This window comes from Saimiri boliviensis, chromosome 12 (assembly GCF_048565385.1).
Source record: "Saimiri boliviensis isolate mSaiBol1 chromosome 12, mSaiBol1.pri, whole genome shotgun sequence".
In the NCBI taxonomy this organism is placed as follows: domain Eukaryota; kingdom Metazoa; phylum Chordata; class Mammalia; order Primates; family Cebidae; genus Saimiri; species Saimiri boliviensis.
The window spans coordinates 572,577-591,505 of NC_133460.1; the positions used below are offsets into that span (position 1 = coordinate 572,577).

Below are 18,929 nucleotides of genomic sequence, written 5' to 3' on the forward strand. Positions count from 1 at the left end.
TGCCTCATCCTGAGAGACAAGATCACCTGCAGTCATAAAAAGACACCCAGACTGTGCAATCAGATGTGAATTCAAATGTGACTCTGCCACTGCAGAATGCGTGCTTCTGGCCAACTCACGTAGCTCTCTGAGACTCCGATTTACTGTATGTTAATACGGGGGACATACTGGGTGCCCTACAGAGCTGCCATGAGCTCCAGATGAGACTGCTAACACCAAGCTTGTCTAACCCGCAGCCCACGGGCAGTATATGCGGCCCAACATGTTCATAAACTTTCTTAAAACAGTGTGAGATTTTTTGTGGTTTTCTTTTTTAGCTCATCAGCTATCATTAGTGTTATTTTACGTGTGGCCTAAGACAATTCTTCTTTTTCTAATGTGGCCCAGGAAAGCCAAAAGATTGGATACCCCTGGTCCAGACGAAGTACCTTCTGCTTCTATACCCCTCCCCACTTCCCATGACTCTAAGCCACTTCACTCATTCCTAACCAATAGCATTTACGCCTGTTGGATTTTTTATTATGTTTATTTCTGAACAGTCGTAGTCACAGAAGTGGCTTGATTCGATGTGTTTTGCTTTTGTCACCCAGGCTGGAGTACAATGGCGTGATCTCAGCTCACTGCAACCTCCACCTCCTGGGTTCAAGTGTTTCTCCTACCTCAGCCTCCCAAGCAGCTGAGATTACAGGCACCCATCACCACAACAGGCTAATTTTTTGTGTTTTTACTAGAGACAGGGTCTCACTATGTTGGCCAGGCTGATCTTGAACTCCTGACCTTGTGATCTGTCTACCTCAGCCTCCCAAAGTGCTGGGATTATAGGCATGAGCCACTGCATCTGACCTGATGTGTCTTCTTTTAATAGTATAAACAAGGTTAGTTTAAACAGGTAGCAAAATAGGAAATGCAGCAAAGTATTCAGTAATCTTTGATAATCTCTTGTTTCTTAAGATGTTGCAGTGATTGTGTGTGTATGAGACAGAGAGATACTTGCAGACAAATAAGAGAAATGGGAGGGTGTGAAGATATAATAAGATTGACCACATGTAGGCTGGGTGTGGTGGCTCACATCTGTAATCCCAGTACTTTGGGCGGCCGAGGCAGGCGGATCACCAGGTCAGGAGTTTGAGACCAGTGTGGCCAACATGGTAAAACCTCATCTCTACTAAAAATACAAAAATGAGCTGGTAGAGGTGGTGTGTGCCTGTAGCCCCAGCTACTTGGGAGGCTGAGGCAGGAGAATCACTGTAAACCGGGAGGTGAAGGTTGTAGTGAGCCAAGATCATACCATTGCACTCCAGCTGCAGTGACAGAGTCAGACTCTGACTCAAAAAAAAAAAAAAAAGAAGTGTCAGAGCTGGGACCCAAGCCCAGGTTTCATTCTGGACCCTGTGTGGTTCTGCCTTTCATAACAGGGGGGTGGGCTTGACAGATGCCCATAAAGGAACCGATCCTTTAACCTGGCACAGTGCCTGACACATTACATACAAACACCCAAAATAGGACTCAAATCAGATGAAGTAAACGACAGCTCCACACCACAAAAAAGGACATGTCACAACACACCCTTGAACAAAAGAAGGTGGTCACAAAAATCATAGACTCTGTGACTGTTGAACTGAGGTCCAAAACCAGGGAGAACGAGTCTATGGTGCGAGTTCAGATAAAGAATGAATGTTCTGGCCGGGCGCGGTGGCTCAAGCCTGTAATCCCAGCACTTTGGGAGGCCGAGGCGGGTGGATCACGAGGTCGAGAGTTCGAGACCATCCTGGTCGACATGGTGAAACCCCGTCTCTACTCAAAATACAAAAAAAATCAGCTGGGCATGGTGGCGCGTGCCTGTAATCCCAGCTACTCAGGAGGCTGAGGCAGGAGAATTGCCTGAGCCCAGGAGGCGGAGGTTGCGGTGAGCCGAGATCGCGCCATTGCACTCCAGCCTGGGTAACAAGGGTGAAACTCCGTCTCAAAAAAAAAAAAAAAAAGAATGAATGTTCTCTGAGGCTGTAGTCATTGCAAGAACGTGATGGGGGCTGGCTAGGGTGGACGCTCTAGATCTGAACGCCAGCCCTATGAGTGTTCACTTTGTGAAAATTCATCAAACTGCTGGGCCAGTGTCATCATGACTCATGCCTGTAATCCCAGCACTTTGAGAAGCCAAGGTGGGAGGATCCCTTGAGCCCAGGAATTTCAGACCAGCCTGGCCAACACAGCAAGACCCCATCTCTAAGGAAAAAAAAATTTAATTAGCTGGGTGGGAGACTGAGGTAGGAGGATCACTTGAGCCCAGGAGGCCAAGACCAGCCTGGCCAACATGGTGAAATCTTTTCTTCACCAAAAATACAAAAATCAGCTGGGTGTAGTGCTATGCACCTGTAGTCCCGGCTACTCAGGAGGCTGAGGCAGGAGAATTGCTTGAACCCAGGAGGCGGAGGTTGCAGTGAGCCGTGATGATGCCACTGCACTCCAGTCTGGGTGATAGAATGAGACCCCACCTAACAATACATATATCCTCTCAAAAATTCATCAAGCTGCGCATCCGTGGTGTTTGTACGTTTTGGGTGTAAAGTACACTGCATCTTCTGTCCCTTTTAACCTTAATCATGGTAAAATACAGCCAACATTCACCATCTCAGCCAATTTAAGTGCAAAGTTCCATAGCATTAAATATATTGATATTGTTGTCTAATAATGAAGAGTTTGTGCAGGTGGTAGCCAATTATGTCCCAAGAGGGCTGGGAGAGTGTGTCATTTGTTTCAGGTACCATAACAAGTAAAGTGGGCTTTTTTTTTTTTTTGAGACAAGGTCTCACTTTGTTGCCCAGACTGGAGTGCAGTGACATAATCTCAGCTCACTGCAGTCTCTACCCTCCAGGCTCAAGTGATCCTCCCACCTCAGCCTCCCGGATAGTTGGGACCACAGGCACCGGTCGCCATACCCAGCTATTTCTTTTGTATTCCTTGTAGAGATGGGATTTCAAATGTTTCCCAGGCTGGTCTCGAACTCCTGATCTCAAGTGATCCACCCACCTTGGTCTCCCAAAGTGCTGGGATTACAGGCGTGAGCTTGTAGTGGACTCTTTCTTATTACCATGTTGATGAGTTGCCTGAAAAGTCAGAAAAAAAATAGAAAAAAATACAATGGAAAAATAAAGGGACATGCACATCTTCATTGCCAGGGACCCTGTCTAACCTCGGACTTAGAAACACAAACAAGATCAAGTGCAAAGATTCAGTCTGCCCAAAAAAGGAGAGCTTGGAGCAAGCTGGCCTCCCGTGGCTTTGATGTCTCTGACAGTTACAATGTGCAAAATCTGCTTTGGTCAACAGAAAGCAAGATGGGGAACAAGCAGCTTGGACTCACACTAGAATGGTGTTTTCCACAGCAGGCTCCTTGGAACCCTAATCGCCTGAAATATCTGGGCTGGGGTGGAACCAGGGAGGTTGAGAAGCTCTTCAAACGGTGCTGTGGTCAGGGTCAGATCCATTTGGAAGGTGCTACATATTCCCTTTCCCTCATTAAGACACAAAACACACACCAGGACGTTTAAGTCTCTGGCAGATCTGGAAACCTGAAAGCCCTTTTGTTCCTGTGATCCTTGGGTCCCCAAAACAACATTTCACAGATTTGCGCTTGAGAAAATTCAGTGAGCCTGGCAAATGAATAATACTAATACTAGTAATAGCCGCTGGTAAGTCTTTCTTTTTTGACACAGTCTTGCTCTGTCACCCAGGATGGAGTGCAGTGGCGTGATCTCAGCTCACTGCAACCTCCACCTCCTGACTGCAAGTATTTCTTGTGCCTCAGCCTCCTGAGTAGCTGGGACTACAGGACTGCATTACAAGGCCTGGCCAATTTTTGTACTTTTAGTAGAGATGGAGTTTCACTATTTTGGCCAAGCTGGTCTTGAACTCCTGGCCTCAAGCGATCCTCCCACCTTGGCCTCCCAAAGCGCTGGGATTAGAGGCCTAAGCCACCACACCTGGCCACAACCTCTGCACTGTGAACTCTTGGGTAGGGTCCTTCGGTGTTGCGAGGGGTGTCTGTGCATTGCGGGGTATTCTCCAGCATCCCTGGCTTCTACCCACTTGATGCAAGTAGCACCCCTTCCTCCACTCATGACAATCAAAAATGTCTCCAGACACTGGGGGTGGCAAAACTGTGCCCAGTTCAGAGCCACAGAGTTAGAATAAAAACAAGGCTGTCTTGGGAAAGGGGGTTAAAGCTGAGAGTGGCCGTCACTTAGTCAAACTCAACTTGGAATGCCGACTGCTGAAGGTCAGACGGGGGCAATGTGAACACATCAGACCGGAGACGGACCACCAGGTGGCCCAACCCCAGGGACACTCTCCACCCACCTTGGCGCACCTTCCCAAGCCTCCCTCCTCCCCATTGTCCATGTTCAAGGCCCTGCACCAGCTCCAACAGCTGAAAAAACATCTCTGAAATGATTACTCAGAACTGCTGACCACGAGGTACAGTTGACTCATCAAGGGCTGCTCTTCATTTTTTTGGTGGAGGGAAGGCTCTCAGTCTATACGCCCAGGTGGAGTGCAGTGGTGCAGTCATAGCTCACTGCAGACTCAAACTGACGGGCTCAAGGCATCCTCCCACCTCAGGTGTGGGCCACCACGCCCGGCTAATTTTATTTTTTGTAGAGATGGGGGTCTCGCTATGTTGCCCAGGGTGGTCTCAGGCCCCTGGCCTCAAATGATCCTCCTGCCTTGGCCTCCCAAAGCCGTAAGATGACAGGCATGAGTGACCTCATCCAACTTTCTCGAATGTTTTGATGAAAACAAATGACTCTGTTACCTTTGGTATTAGTGATGTTTGACGCATCTGAGCGTGTCAGCCCTGTTCACAAGTCCTGTCCTGACCAACAACTGTGTCATTATTTTTTTTTTTTTTTTTTTTTTTGAGACAGGGTTTAGCTTTGTCACTCAGGCTAGAGTGAAGTGGCGCGATCGATCTGGGCTCACTGCAACCTCTGCCTCCCAGGCTCAAGCCGTCTTCCCACCTCAGTCCCCCAAGTAGCTGGGATCACAGGCACATACCACCATATCCAGCTTATGCTTTAATTCTTGTATTTTTGGTAGAGACAGGGGTCTCACTTTGGTGGCCAGGCCGATCTCAAACTCCTGAGCTCAGGTGATCTGCCTGCCTCAGCCTCCCAAAGTGCTGGGATTACAGGCGTGAGGGACTCTACCCAGATGGCTTCATTTTTTGAGCACAAGCTATTCGTTAGCCTCTGGAAGACCTTAGGATGTCGAGTTACAAGTCTCAGCTCTGCCCCACATTTGCTGGGTGACTCTGGACAAGTCACTCGCCTTCTCTGGACCCTGTGTATTTCATTTAGGGAAAAGAAATCAGTGGTGGGCTGGCCTGGCTCTACCATTTTATGGAACCTATATGTGACTCCCAGTCAAACGGCTGAAATCGGAGCAAAGGAGAATGTCGGGCTGCTTCTGTTTGTCTTGCCATCAGTTTCATTTTTCCCAGAGGAGCTCAAGGGCACACAATCTTGCCCTCTCTGCTTCAGCATAAATAAAAAATAAATTAGGCCAGGCAATGGTGGCTCACACCTGTAATCCCAGAACTTTGGAAGGCTGAGGCAGGTGGATCCCCTGAGGTCAGGAGTTCGAGACCAACCTGGCCAACATGGGGAAACCCCATCTCTACTAAAAATACAAAAACCAGCCAGGCATCGTGGCGGGCGCCTGTCATCCCAGCTACTTGGGAGGCTGAGGCAGAAGAATTGCTTGAACCCAGGAGGTGGAGGTTACAGTGAGCTGAGATTGCGCCACTGCGCTCCAGCCTGGGTGACAAGAGCAAAACTCCAACTCGAAAATAAACAAATAAATAAATAAAAAGCAAATTAAATATCCCAGAGCCAAGAGAGTACAGGATTTGCACGTCACCTCGCCTGGTCAGCAGCTTCCCTCAGGATTTTACTGCCAAGCCATTGGCTCCAGATTTTTGACCAGAGACACGAACCCAAATGTTTCTGGGTATCAGGTAAGCAGTACAGAGTGACTGAGACCAGATTGTAGAGTACTGCTCATATTCTAAGTGCCACACAGGGTTCAGCATTGTGGCTCATGCCTGTAATTCCAGCACTTTGGGAGGCCGAGGCAGGCAGATCGCTTGAGCTCAGGAGTTCAAGACCAGCCTGGGCAACATGGTGAAACCGTGTCTCTAGAAAAACTACAAAAATTAGCCAGGCATGGCTTCATATGCCATATAGTTTCAGCTACTTGGGAGGCTGTGGTGGGAAGATCACTTGAGCCTGGATGGTAGAGGTTGCAGTGAGCAGAGATCGCGCCACTGCGCTCTAGCCCGAGTGATGGAAAAAAGAAAAATTATCGCTCATATTCTAAATGCCATGAAGGGCTGGGCACGGTGGCTCACGCCTGTAATCCAAGCACTTTGGGAGGCCAAGCCAAGAGGATTACTTGAATTAGGAGTTCTAGATTGACCTGGGGAGCACAGTGAGATCCCGTCTCTATTTCAAATGAATGAATGAATGAATGAATGAATGCCATGCAGGCAAAACAGAAGTTCTCTGAACCTGATCTGCAACACCATTCACCAGCTGGAAGGACCGCTGCAGGGGGAATCCTTGTTGAAGACCTGGGCCAGGTCTAGGGAGGCCTCAAATGTGTCTCTGGGAGAGGGACTGGGTACCCTAAATGCACCTGCTTGGCAGGTGCCCAATTATCCCAAAATGGCAGTTGAGATCTATTATTAATAATAACCACTGCATTTATTGGGCCCCTTGTACTCATCAGGTATCAGGCCAGACAGCTTCCTACAGAGACCATCTCACTGTCTCGTAAGCGCTCTGTAAGATGGCATGACCTGCTATTGCTATTTTCTTGCTGATATGACTGAGGTCCTAGAAGGTAAATGCAAGGCCCCAGCTTATAAAATCTGGACCCAGGAGTAGAATCCAGAAGCTAATTCTAATATTCTGCTAAGAGTAAATGGACACCCAGTTTACTCTCAGCAGAAAGTCCCTTTCTTGCCCTTGACCCTACTGCACCATTTCCACCCTCCTCACACCATCCACATCCCCTGACCTCCCAAGGGCTTGTTCCCAAGAAAGCCTTACCTCACTTTAACAGAATAAAAAGTATATGGTGGGCCAGGCGCAGTGGCTCAGGCCTGTAATCCCAGCACTTTGGCAGGCTGAGGTGGGCAGATCACCTGAGGTTGGGAGTTCTAGACCAGCCTGACCAACATGGAGAAACCCTATCTCTACTAAAAATACAAAAAATTTGCTGGATGTGGTGGCACATGTGTGTAATCCTGGCTAATGGAGAGGCCGAGGCAGGAGAATCCCTTGAACCTGGGAGGCAGCAGTTGCAGTGAGCCAAGATCGCACCACTGCACTCCAGCCTGGGCAACAAGAGCAAAACTCCATCTCAAAAAAAAAAAAAAAAAAAAAGTGAATGGTGAACCTGTCACTTTCTTATTGCCTTGTGGCATCTGCCTAATCATTTGAATACCAATGGCTTCAAGTAACTTCAGAAAATAGTTCTCTTAATGTATAACACTATTTTCTCCTCCCAACCAAGAGAACCTGGTTGCTAAGAGTTACGGTACCCCTGTGAAGGATGCTTCCGGAAGTGAGCAAGGACTGATCATTTCCAGCCCTAAAAGCCCCACTGTGTTTTGTGTTTTACAATTCTGGCACACCACAGCTTAAAATAAATGAATAGTCTCATATGTCACGGGTCCACAACACTAGGGCTGCAGTACCCATCTGTGCCCTGTTAGGAACCAGGCCAAGAGCAGGAGGGAGCAGTGGGTCAGGGAGCGTCACCGCCTGAGCTCTACCTCCTGTCAGATAAGCAGCAGCGTTAGATTCTCATAGGAGCGTGAACGCTGTTGTGAACTGCACGTGTGAGGGAGCTTTTGCAGATTCTCCTTATGAGATCTAACTAATGCCTGATGATCTGAGGTGGGACAGTCTCACCCCAACACCATCCTCTGCACTCCACCCCAGGTGCTTGGAAAAAAAGTTTCTTCTACAAAATGGGTCCCTCGTGCCAATGGGGACTGCTGTCGTATGTGACTGCAACAAGTTACAATTTGCAATGCCTTTGTTTTTTTTTTTTTTTTTTCGAGACAGAGTCTCACTTTGTTACCCAGGCTGGAGTGCAGTGGTGTGATCTCGGCTCACTGCAACCTCAACATCCTGGGTTCAACAGATTCTCATGCCTCAGTCTCCTGAGTAGCTGGGATTACAGGTGCCCACCACCATGTCAGCTAATTTTTGTATTTTTAGTAGAGATAGGGTTTAGTAGAGACGATGTTGGCCAGGCTGGTCTCGAACTGCTGATCTCAGGTGATCCACCTGCCTCAGCCTCCTGAAGTGCTGAGATGATAGGTATGGGCCACCGCGCCTGGCCTGCAATATCTTTAGACGGTCATTTGCAGTATCTATTAATTTTAGATATGCATGCCCTTTAACTTGGCAATGGAATTGCTGGGAATTTATCCTACAGATAAATTCACATAATTAGACAGTAAGTCCACAGCTGAAAGAGTGGCATTATCTATTATTCCCACTTTCTTCCTAAAACTATCAAGGTCTTAAAAGGTAAGTGCAAGGCCCTCACTTGTACAAGTTGGAGCCAGGATTAGAATCCAGATCTGTTTGAAAGCTAATTGACTCAGAGATGGCACTAGCGACGTTTCATACACCTGAATGTGCCAGCCCTATTCACAGTCCTGTCCTGACCAACAACTGTCTGCTTCATCCTTTGAGCACAAACAAGCTATCTGTTAGCCTGTGGAAGACCTTAGGACTTCGCGTTACACGTCTCAGCTTTGCCCAAAACTCGCTGGGTGACTCTCGGCAAGTCAACTGCTTGCCCTTTCTGGGCCTGGTATTTTTCAGCTGAGTACAATAAATTTCTATGCCCTTTTTTTTTTTTTTTTTTTTTTTTGAGACAGAGTCTCACTCTGTTGCCCAGGCTGGAGTGCAGTGATACAATCATGACCCACCACAGCCTTGACCTCCTGGGCTCAAGTGATCCCCCTGCCTCAGCCTCCTGAATAACTGGGACTACAGGTGCATGCCACCATGCCCAGCTAATTTATTAAAATTTTTTTGTAGAGAGGGTACTTTGCTGTGTTTCCCAGTCTGGTCTCAAACTCCTGACTTCAAGGCATCCTCCCACCTTAGCCTCCCAAAATGCCAGGATTACAAGTGTGACTTGCCACACCTGACCTCTACAGCTCTTTCCTAGCAACTCTGATGGGGCTTGTTCCTCCTGAACCCCTGAAACCCTGACACAAGTCACAGATTCTGAGCCCCCCTTTCAGCCACTGTGAGCGCTTCTTCCTCTGTCCTCAGATCACATACAAGGTTTCCTTCAAATTCTTGCCTGGCTTTCTCTAAACTCAATCTTTCCTCCATTGTGTGGCCAGGGTTAAATGCTGAAAGATTAGGGGTGGAGGGAGAAGACAGAGAGAGCAAAAAGTACACCCCTTAAAGTATGCCATCAAGGCCCTAAGTAAGCCAGGCATGCTGGCTCATGCCTGTAATCCCAGCACTTTGGGAGACCAAGGAAGTCGGATCACTTGAAGTCAGGAGTTCGAGACCAGCCTGGCCAACACGGTGAAACTCCATCTCTACCAAAACTACTAAAATTGGCCAGGCATGGTTGTGGCTGCCTGTAATCCCAACTACTCGGAAGGCTGAGTCTCGAGAATTGCTTGAATCCAGGAGGTGGAGGTTGCAGTGGGCCAAGATCGTACCACTACACTCCAGCCTGGGTGACAGAGCAAGATTCCATCTCAAAATAAATAAATAAATAAATAAATACAAACAAAAAAACCCTAAACAAATGTAACTGGAGTTTGTAATCTTCCCAATCCAGGTAAGGAACTGGGTTTAATAAAGATTAAAGATTATAATCATCACTTTCAGCCCAAATGGAAATGGGGTTGATGAGAAGAGATCACAGGGAAGAAAATTAAATAAAGTTTCTCCTTTAAAGGGCACACAATTTAGGCTTCCCAGTTCTGCCAAAAACTAGCTGTGCCATACTGAGTGAACATCTTGAACTCTCTGGTGGCATTTGCTATAAATAACCATCTACTGAAGTTTACCAGGGGCCAGGCACGGTGCTAAATGTCCATACACACTAGCTCATCAAATCCTCCCACAAGGTCATCCGTTAAACTCTGGAGTTAAAAAGCTTGAGGTCTGTAGTATCTAGTTTTCCTCACTGGCTGGCTGAGCTACCTTGAGCAAGTTATTCACATTTACTCCACATTTGTAAAATAAAGCCAGTTATAATAACAGTGTCTACTCGAAAGGGTTGTTATGAAGACTTACAATATCCACAAAGGGTTTAGCATCCTGCCAGGCAAAAATGCCCAACCAACATTTGTTATTCTCATGAGCCCCATTTCCCAGACGAGAAAGTCAAGTTTGGGGAGGCTATGTAGATAATTTCTAAATTTGCTTATGACCTCCTATGATTCTAGTGGAACGAAAATTGAACTTGGCCTTCAAGAAAAATCTACTATGTATCTACTTTTGGAATTACATGCTTGCGCCTAAAACATAAAACCCACCTGCTTGGACTGAAGCACCGTGGAGAGGAGACAATTCTCCCCACCCCTCACCCAAAAAGTCAAACTTCTGAATAAGACAGGGTAGGAAAAAAGGATCCCACTTTTCTCCCAAATGTCTTCTCCCTGGGGCTTCTCCACTAGTTCTTGAATGGGTGAGGGACACGGTAGCGAAGTCCCCAGGGACCAACAGGGCTGCAGTGCAAGGCTGGGTAACTGACGAGGGGGCCAGGATGGCCTCGTGGAAAACGCTTCCATAAATGGGCATGTTTGCCTCAATCTCAGCCCTCCCACAAAAAAGTAATGATAACAAATCCATAGCAAATACCTTGTACGGAATAACACATCTATTTTGGACATGATAATAAAAAAAAAAAACATGGCAAGCCCAGTGGCTTCTCGAAAAAGGCCAGCTGGTTTTCACATTCTGGACTCTCAGGATGGCAGCCCACCTGGGGTCACTGGTTTCAACTACATCACCCAACCCCTGACCAGGGGACAAAGAGTGCCTTTTATTTTAAATGGGCAAAAGGTCAGTTTATGTTTTCTTCAAAGGAGATGATAAACATTTACTTTATTGGAAGTATTTAGTTTTAACAGAAACCTGATCCCAACAAGTTTGTGCCCATGGTAAAAAAAGAAAGATGGTGGGGTCAAGGGTATGAACTTGGACTCAAACAGACCCGGGAATGGGTTCTGCCACTTACAGGTTGTGTGACACTTTACCTCCCTGAGCCTCAGCTGCCTTGTGTACTAAACAGGCTTCAGAATGCCTTTCTCATGAAGTTGCTGCAAGGATTAAATGAGATAAATTAAATGTTGCAACCGCGTGTGGCACTGAAGTGTTCCATCAACGGTACCTATCTCAATGGGAAAACATCAATTTTCCTTCCAACAAAATTCCCTATTTCACTTCACGCCCTGCTACCTAATGACTTTCAGTTCAGCGTCTTCGAGTTCCCTCTCTAAACAAGTCTAAAATAGTATCGTTAAGTAAACCAAAGAAACAAACAAAAAAATGACGCAAAGCAGTTTACTAATAGGCTGCCTTCTCTTCTCCAACCCTGGACAGTTCACAACTTAACCTCTCAGTTCTTCTTACTGCAACTAAATACTCCCGGGCTTGGGTTTCTAAATATTTTCTTTTACTTCTTGACAAGCATGGTTTTGAACGGTACCTTTTCTCAAGCGGCAAAATCCCCACCAGACCCTGTGCTGGAAGAAAACTTAAAACAGGCAGTAGCCACACTTTCTCTCATTTTAGCCACCTGGTTGGGCACGAGAGCGGCATGGACACAGGTGGCTCTGTGGGAAATTCCAGTGTAATCTTATCTAACGCACCTGCAGATCATGGAAGCAAATGGAGACTTTGGAGCCCACCTGGGTATTGGGGGCCCTTGGGGTCAACCTGAGTCAGATTTTTTTTTTTTTTTAAATTTGGAGAAGATTTAAAAAGTGGGCTGTAATAAACCGGATCATAACCAGCCTTATCTCCCAGGGGTTCTCAACATTACCTCCCCTAAACTGATGAAAAACCCTTCTGCTGCGCCTATACCCTTGTGTCTTTAACTGATTTAACGCATTATCAACACAACTGCGCCGGTCAAATCCACTAGGAGCCTCACTTGGCCCATCTGTGATAGCAAGTGACTTGACAATGAAGTTCAGCTGCGCTTTCTTTGGTGCCTAGAATAAAAGTGAGATGCCTGATTGTCTACACCGGAGCCCTGAGATTTCCAACGGAGCCTATCTCCTAGATTAGCCTCTTAACAAGAATCACCCAGGACTGCTGATTTTTTTTTTTTTTTAAGGGGAGTTTTTTTGGGGATTCTAGAGCTGGGAACTGGAATTGGGTCCAGGCACTGGTCTTGTTAGTAAGCACCACCAAAATGGTGCTTCTCACTGACAACCTTGAGAAGTGCTGTTTGGGGAAAGTCTAAGGTCATCTAGGATGATAGGGCAGAGGGAATTCCAAATCACAATTCTGCCTCCACCAGGGTCCTTGCCAGGTTGACGACAGGGACCCCCGAGCGCACCCCAACTCCTGTAGGATACCCTATAGGACTTTTAACCCCCCCACACCCAATCTGCCCCCAGAAGGACCACTACTACTTACAGATCTCCAACTGGGGGAGCTAGTGGAGAGGAAACGGATGACGAGCTCGGAACCGAAGCACCTCCCAGGCCGGGGCGGCCAAATCTCCCTGCGCGTCTCGGACGCCTGTCTTTATAGACCCGGAGCTGCCCACGGGTGGGAAAGGGGAGGAGGCCGAAGGGGTGGAGTTGGGGAGGGTCCCTCGCGGCCCCCTCGTCGCGCCCCCTGCAGGGCACACCCGGCGGGGGCACAAGGGGCGCTCAGGATAAGGGCGCACAGAACAGGTGCGCACAGGGACAGGAGTCACTCCCGGCCCCCGGGCGGTCGCAGACACTCCGGAGGGGTCGGGCAGGCAGCGTCTCTGCGGGATGCGTGGGAATCTCTTCCCTGAGTCGATTCCAGCCGCACAGGCTTTAACCTCTTCCTCCCTGAGCCGGGGCTGTGGTGGGTCTGACTTGACACCTCCCAGCACACTTCCCGTTTTATTGGCATCGCACAGTCTGGAAAGAGGGCCGGCTGTGTTGCATGAAGGGTAGGGAAAGGGGATTTCTTGAACTTTGCGAAGTGCAAGACAGGAGGCCCCCGCTCTTGCTGGGAATCGCGCAGGAAGGGGAAGTTTTTACTTTTCCCAACTTGCCGTCTCCACCTCCACCCACAGCACCGTGACCCAAATACAAATAAAAATTCAAAATACGGCCACTGTGGTTATTTCAGCTGCCCCCCTCCCCTGTGTGACACTCAATAGCTGCGTGACCTTGGCCAAGTCACTTCACTTCTCTGAGCCTCGGTGTTCGCAGCTGGAAAATGGGGGAAGGCGGTGTCGCTGGTAATTACGTAATTTGCCAGGTGCAAATGTCAAGATCCGAGGAGAAAGTGGGTTCGCCCCCAGAGCCTGCACGTTCCCTTCACTGCTGCCCCTCCCCAAGGATTCCTCGCCTAAACTGCGCACCCCTCTGCCCCCGTGTCTCCGTCTCAGCGCCACGCTCCTCTGCCCCGGGTCGGTCCCAGTCTGAGTGAGTCTCTCTCCTGCGACTGACTCTGTCTCCCCATCACCGTCTCCCTCGCTCTGTCTCTGCCGCCGTCTCCGCATGTCACTCTGACCATTGCTCTCTCCCGCTCTATCTTTTCTCTCCTCCCTCTCGCTGTCTCTAGATCTGTCGATGTCTCTGTCTCTCCCTCGCGTCTCGCTGTCTCTGGGCATGTCTCTTGCTCTCCACCCCTTCCGCAAGTCTCACTACCATCTCTGTGCGCGCTCTCTCCCTCTCTCTGTTCCTCAGGCTCTCCGTCTTCTCCCCGTCCCTCTCCCCTCCTGTCCACGCACGCACACACAGGCCATAAAAGGAAGTCGAGGCAGTGGGCTGGCCCCGCGCCAGGCCGGGGACCCGCGGGCAGCCCGGGCGCTCTGCTCCCCGCGCGGCACCGGCTCCTCCGAGGTCCCCCGGCGCGGCGAGAGCGGCGGGCGGGAGACAACCCAAAAAGGGCAGGCGCGGGCTCCTTCCTGCAGGAATTCCCAGCGCCGCATACCAGCCCGGGGCTGCCGGCTCCCCCTGACTAAATATGGTGCCGAGCGGCCTCCCTATGCGCCTGGCGCGGGGGAGGGGGCCCTTCACGCAGCCACGGGCCGCTGTCGCCCTGCGGGGAGCAAAGGGGACCCCATCTGCGTGGGGCAGGCCCGGAAGGGGGAAGCCCCCCAGTCCCACGTGGGTTTCTGCTGCTTCAGGCCAGAGGGTCTGGAGACAGGATTAAAGTTGGGCAGACCCCTGCTGGGCTCTGTACTTGGCAGAGGCCCTTAGTCTACAACCCCTCCTCTTGCAACAGGGTGGAGAGCGTGGAGTGGGGGGTGCTTTAATACCCCCATAGTTACAGTTGAGAAAACCGAGTACCCGCAAGGGTAAAGGGATTTGCCCAAGCTCTCACTGGGACAGTCATGGATTGGTGCTGGCGCTGGAACCTTTCTGATGACACCATTCACCTCCAGAGAGAAGACATTAAAGGGATGTGCCCAGGTAAACCAGCCTTGAGGCCCAGGGCAGGTTTGTGAGAACAGATACCTGGGTTTGAATCTGTCACTGCTGCCTTCTACCTATTTGACCATGGGCAAGTAACTTTGCCTCTCCATACCTCAGTTTCCATACCTCGGTAAGATGAGAAGAGCATCAGCTACTTCCTGGCCTTTCTGTAAGCAGTCCGTGAGTTGATCCATGTAAAATGACCACAGTTCACTGCTTGAGGTTAGCTGCTGCTATTTGCAACAAACATGAAACCAACCAGAGGGGCACTTGGCCTTGAGGACATAAAGAGAGGGCTCTTTCCCTGCAGCTCCCAGGCCCCTCTGCATCTCAGAGCTCTGCCTCCAAGACCCTTTTGGGTCCTTCTTCCTCCTCCCAACCTCAAGCTCATCTGTTTTTCACTCTGGAAACTCCTGAGCCTGGCCCTCACTCTGCAATGGGCCTAAATCCGAAGAGTCAAGAACAGCCTGCATTTAGCTGGCCGGGGAAGTGAGGGGTAAAGCTCTTAGAAAATGATGAATGAGCTGCTCCCCACATGCTTTTAACATCTATGCTGTAAAAGGAGTGGAAATCGTCCCTGCATTATTAGCACAGCAATGATGTGGAGCAGAGAAGTAAGAAAGGGGGGAAATTGAAGTTAGTCATCCCCTTCCCATCCTGGAAAGAGAATGCAGGGCAGGCTGTCAGAATCTAACTTGCTGGCTTGGAAGTAAAAACTGGTATTCATACCAGGGGCCTGAATATTGTACTTCCAAAGCGTTCCATTTGATACTTTAAAGAACTTGCTGGTAGCTTTTAAAAGAGAATAATTACAATGTAATTAACAATTGGAGACTTTGTAACAAACACTGGATTTTACTTCATTCTCACATAGTCCTTGCAACAACCCCCTATTAAAAATTAAAGTAGGCAGCCAGGTGTGGTGGCTGGTGCCTGTAATCCCAGCAGCCACCTGGTTTGGGAGGCTGAAGCGGGTGGATCACTTGAGGTCACAAGTTCGAGACCAGCCTAGTCAACATAGTGACTCCCCACCCCCCGCCCTGGCCTCTACTAAAAATACAAAAATTAGCAGCAGGGCATGGTGGCTCATGCCTGTAATTTCAGCACTTTGAGAGGCCAAGACGACTGGATCACCTGAAGTCAGGAGTTCCACACCAGCCTGACGAAAATGGTGAAATCCCACCGCTGCTAAAAATACAAAAAATTAGCTGGGCATAGTGCCCAGTGCCTGTAATCCCAGCTACTTGGGAGGCTGAGGCAGGGGAACCCCTTAAACCCAGGAGGTAGAGGTTACAGTGAGCCGAAGTCTCGCCACTGCACTCTAGCCTGGGCAACAAGAGTAAAACTCTGCCTCGAATAAATAAATAAATTAAATAGCTGGGCGTGCGGCGTGCACCTATAGTCCCAGCTACTCAGGAGGCTGAGGCAGAAGAATCACTTGAGCTTGGGAGGTAGACGTTGCAGTGAGCTGAGATTGTGCCACTGCATTCCAGCCTGGGTGACAGGGCAAGTCTGAAAAAAATAAAATATGTACTTTAATCCCTACCGCGCCCCCATTTTGTCATTGAGAATCTAGGTTTCGAGACGTTAAATAACGTGGCACTGGTGGCACAGGAATTCCAACCCCAGGCTTTCTGACAGTTAGTAGACATTCGTCTGAGTTTTTTAAACCCAGATCTTTTAAGTACCAACCAAGCAGCTCTGAGATTGTCAGTAAACCTCTCTGAGCCTGTGCTCTCAAGGAAAAGCAAAGATGATCAGATTGTTTGCCTCAAGTACCTTTCTGATTGTTAAATATGACAGCACATGTGAAGGCCTTTATGAACCATCTCTGACCTTGCTGGTACACTCTGGAAACAGGCAGGGACAGTATGCTCACCCAACAGTCATTCAATAGATATCCGTCCAATGCATGAAGTTCTGATGTTTGAATCTTCAAAAGTGCATTATTACCAGTAAATCAGATGTTTCTATTTCTCATGGCTCAAAAGGTCAGTTCTTTTAAGATGGAGGAGGCAAGAGCTACTTTTTGAAATGTCACTTTGAGCGCTATCAAGTAATTTTCCTTGGCATATCTTTTCTGTGAAGGGCTGTTTAATGGGAGTTTCCATGAATTCATGAAACAAGAGAGCCAAGGGGAAATTTCTCTCTTATAGTCGTTTTATGTTATTGGATTTAAAAAGCCCCACAGTGGCTGGGCAGGCCTGTAATCGCAGTACTTTGGGAGGCTGCGGCGGAAGGATCGCTTGAGCCCAGGAGTTTGAGATCAGCCTAGGCAACATAGCAAGATCCCTGTCTCTACAAAATAATAATAATTATTATTAGCAGTCGAGCATGGTGGTGTATGCCTGTAGTACCAACTACTCAGGAGAGTGAAGTAGGAGGATTCTTTGAGTCTCGGAGTTTGAGGCTGCAGTGAACTGTGATCGTATCAGTGCACTCTAGCCTGGGCAACAAAGCAAGACCCTGCCTCAAAAACAAAACAAAACAAAACAAAACCATAAAGTGTGATCCCTTCCAATTTTTAGTGATATCGAAGATTCGGTCTGAATGTGGTTTACTCCTGCATGAGCCTCAAGATTTAATAATTTTTGGCTGGGTGGAGTGGCTCATGGCTATAATCCCAGCACTTTCGGAGGCCAAGGTGGGTGGAACACCTGAGGTCAGGAGTTAGAGACCAGCCTGACCAACATGGCAAAACCCTGTAACTACTAAAATTACAAAAATTGGCCGGTGTGGTGGTGCACACCTGTAGTTCCAGCTACTCGGGAGGCTGAGACAGAATTGCTTGAACCCAAGAGGCAGAGGTTGCAGTGAACCAAGATTGTGCCATTGCACTCCAGCCTCGGCTACAGAGAGAGACTCCATCTCAAAAAAAAAAAAAAAAGAAGATTTACTAATTTCAAAGTGTAACGCCCAAGCAGATAGTCTAAAGTAGATCTGGCCCAAGATCTATGAATGAAGAACATCATTCCTGACCACAAGCACACCCAGCTCCAGCTCTTGCACAAAACCATCTTTGTTTCACCATAAAGGCCCCCACGATGGACCTCACACTGCTCCTGATACTAGACTGCATTGCATAGTAACCTGCAATGCTCCTTCCTTCATCACCAATTTCCAACTCTGATGTCACGATTTGGTTCATGACATTCCTAACAGATTCTCTTTCTCTGTCAGGAAGGTCCTAAAACTCTCAATAAAAGCACATCAGTTTTTAAAAAAATGAAACACACTGGCCAGGCGTGGTGGTTCATGCCTGTAATCCCACCACTTTGGGAGGCTTAGGCAGGTGGATCATCTGAGGGCAGGAGTTCAAAACCAGCCTGGCCAACATGGTGAAACTCCACTTCTACTAAAAGTATAAATAAGGCTGGGCACGGTGGCTCATGCCTGTAATCCCAGCACTCAGGGAGGCTGAGGTGGGCGGATCACCTGAAGTCAGAAGTTCAAGACCAGCCTGACTAACATCGAGAAACTCCCGTCTCTACTAAAAATACAAAAATTAGCTGGGCGTGGTGGTGGTGCCTGTAATCCCAGCTACTTAGGAGGCTGAGGCAAGAGAATCCCTTGAATCAGGGAGGCGGAGGTTGTGGTTAACCAAGATCATGCCACTGCACTCCAGCCAGGGTGACTGAGACTCCAGCTCAAAAAAAAAAAGTACAAATATTAACTGGGAGTAGTGGCGGGTGCCTGTAATCCCAGTTACTTGGGAGGCTGAGGCATGAGAATCGCTTGAACCTGGGAGTTGTAGTGAGAGATTGCACCATTGCACTGCAGCCTGGGCGACAAGAGCAAGACTCCATTTCAATAAAAAACAAAAAGAAATAAAAAACAAAAACAAACACACTCCTACCACATGATCTAGAAAGTCCTTAGGATTTGCCCAAAAGAGTTGAAAACTTTTATCCATATAAAAACCTGCACATGAAGTTTGTAACAGCTTTACTCGTTATCGTCAAAACTTAGAAGCAGGCAAGATGTCCCTAGGCAGGTGAATGGATAAATAACAATGAAATATTACTCAGTGCTAAAAAGAAATGAGCTATCAAGACATGAAAAGATGAAGAAAAATTACAGCTGGTGGCTCACGCCTGTAATCCCAGCACTTTGGGAGGCCGAGGCAGGTGGATCAGCTGAGGTCAGGAGTTTGAGACCAGCCTGGCCAACATGGTGAAATCCTGTCTCTACTAAAAATACAAAAATTAACCAGGTTTGCTGGTGGGCACCTGTAATC

The 18,929-nt window shown here is 48.3% G+C and overlaps 1 protein-coding gene across 4 annotated transcripts in view; it reads right to left on the reverse strand.

Moving 5' to 3' along the window:
* Positions 1-13,207, reverse strand: part of MYH11 (myosin heavy chain 11) — a 154,537-nt gene extending 141,330 nt beyond the window's left edge. The window contains exon 1 of one of the 4 annotated variants that reach the window (XM_074381598.1): positions 12,705-13,207. The gene's annotated coding sequence lies outside the window, so the exon portion shown is untranslated. The remainder of the gene's footprint in view (positions 1-12,704) is intronic. The other 3 variants (XM_039478276.2, XM_074381599.1, XM_074381597.1) reach the window with 3 other exon arrangements.
* Between the last annotated feature and the right edge of the window lie 5,722 nt (positions 13,208-18,929).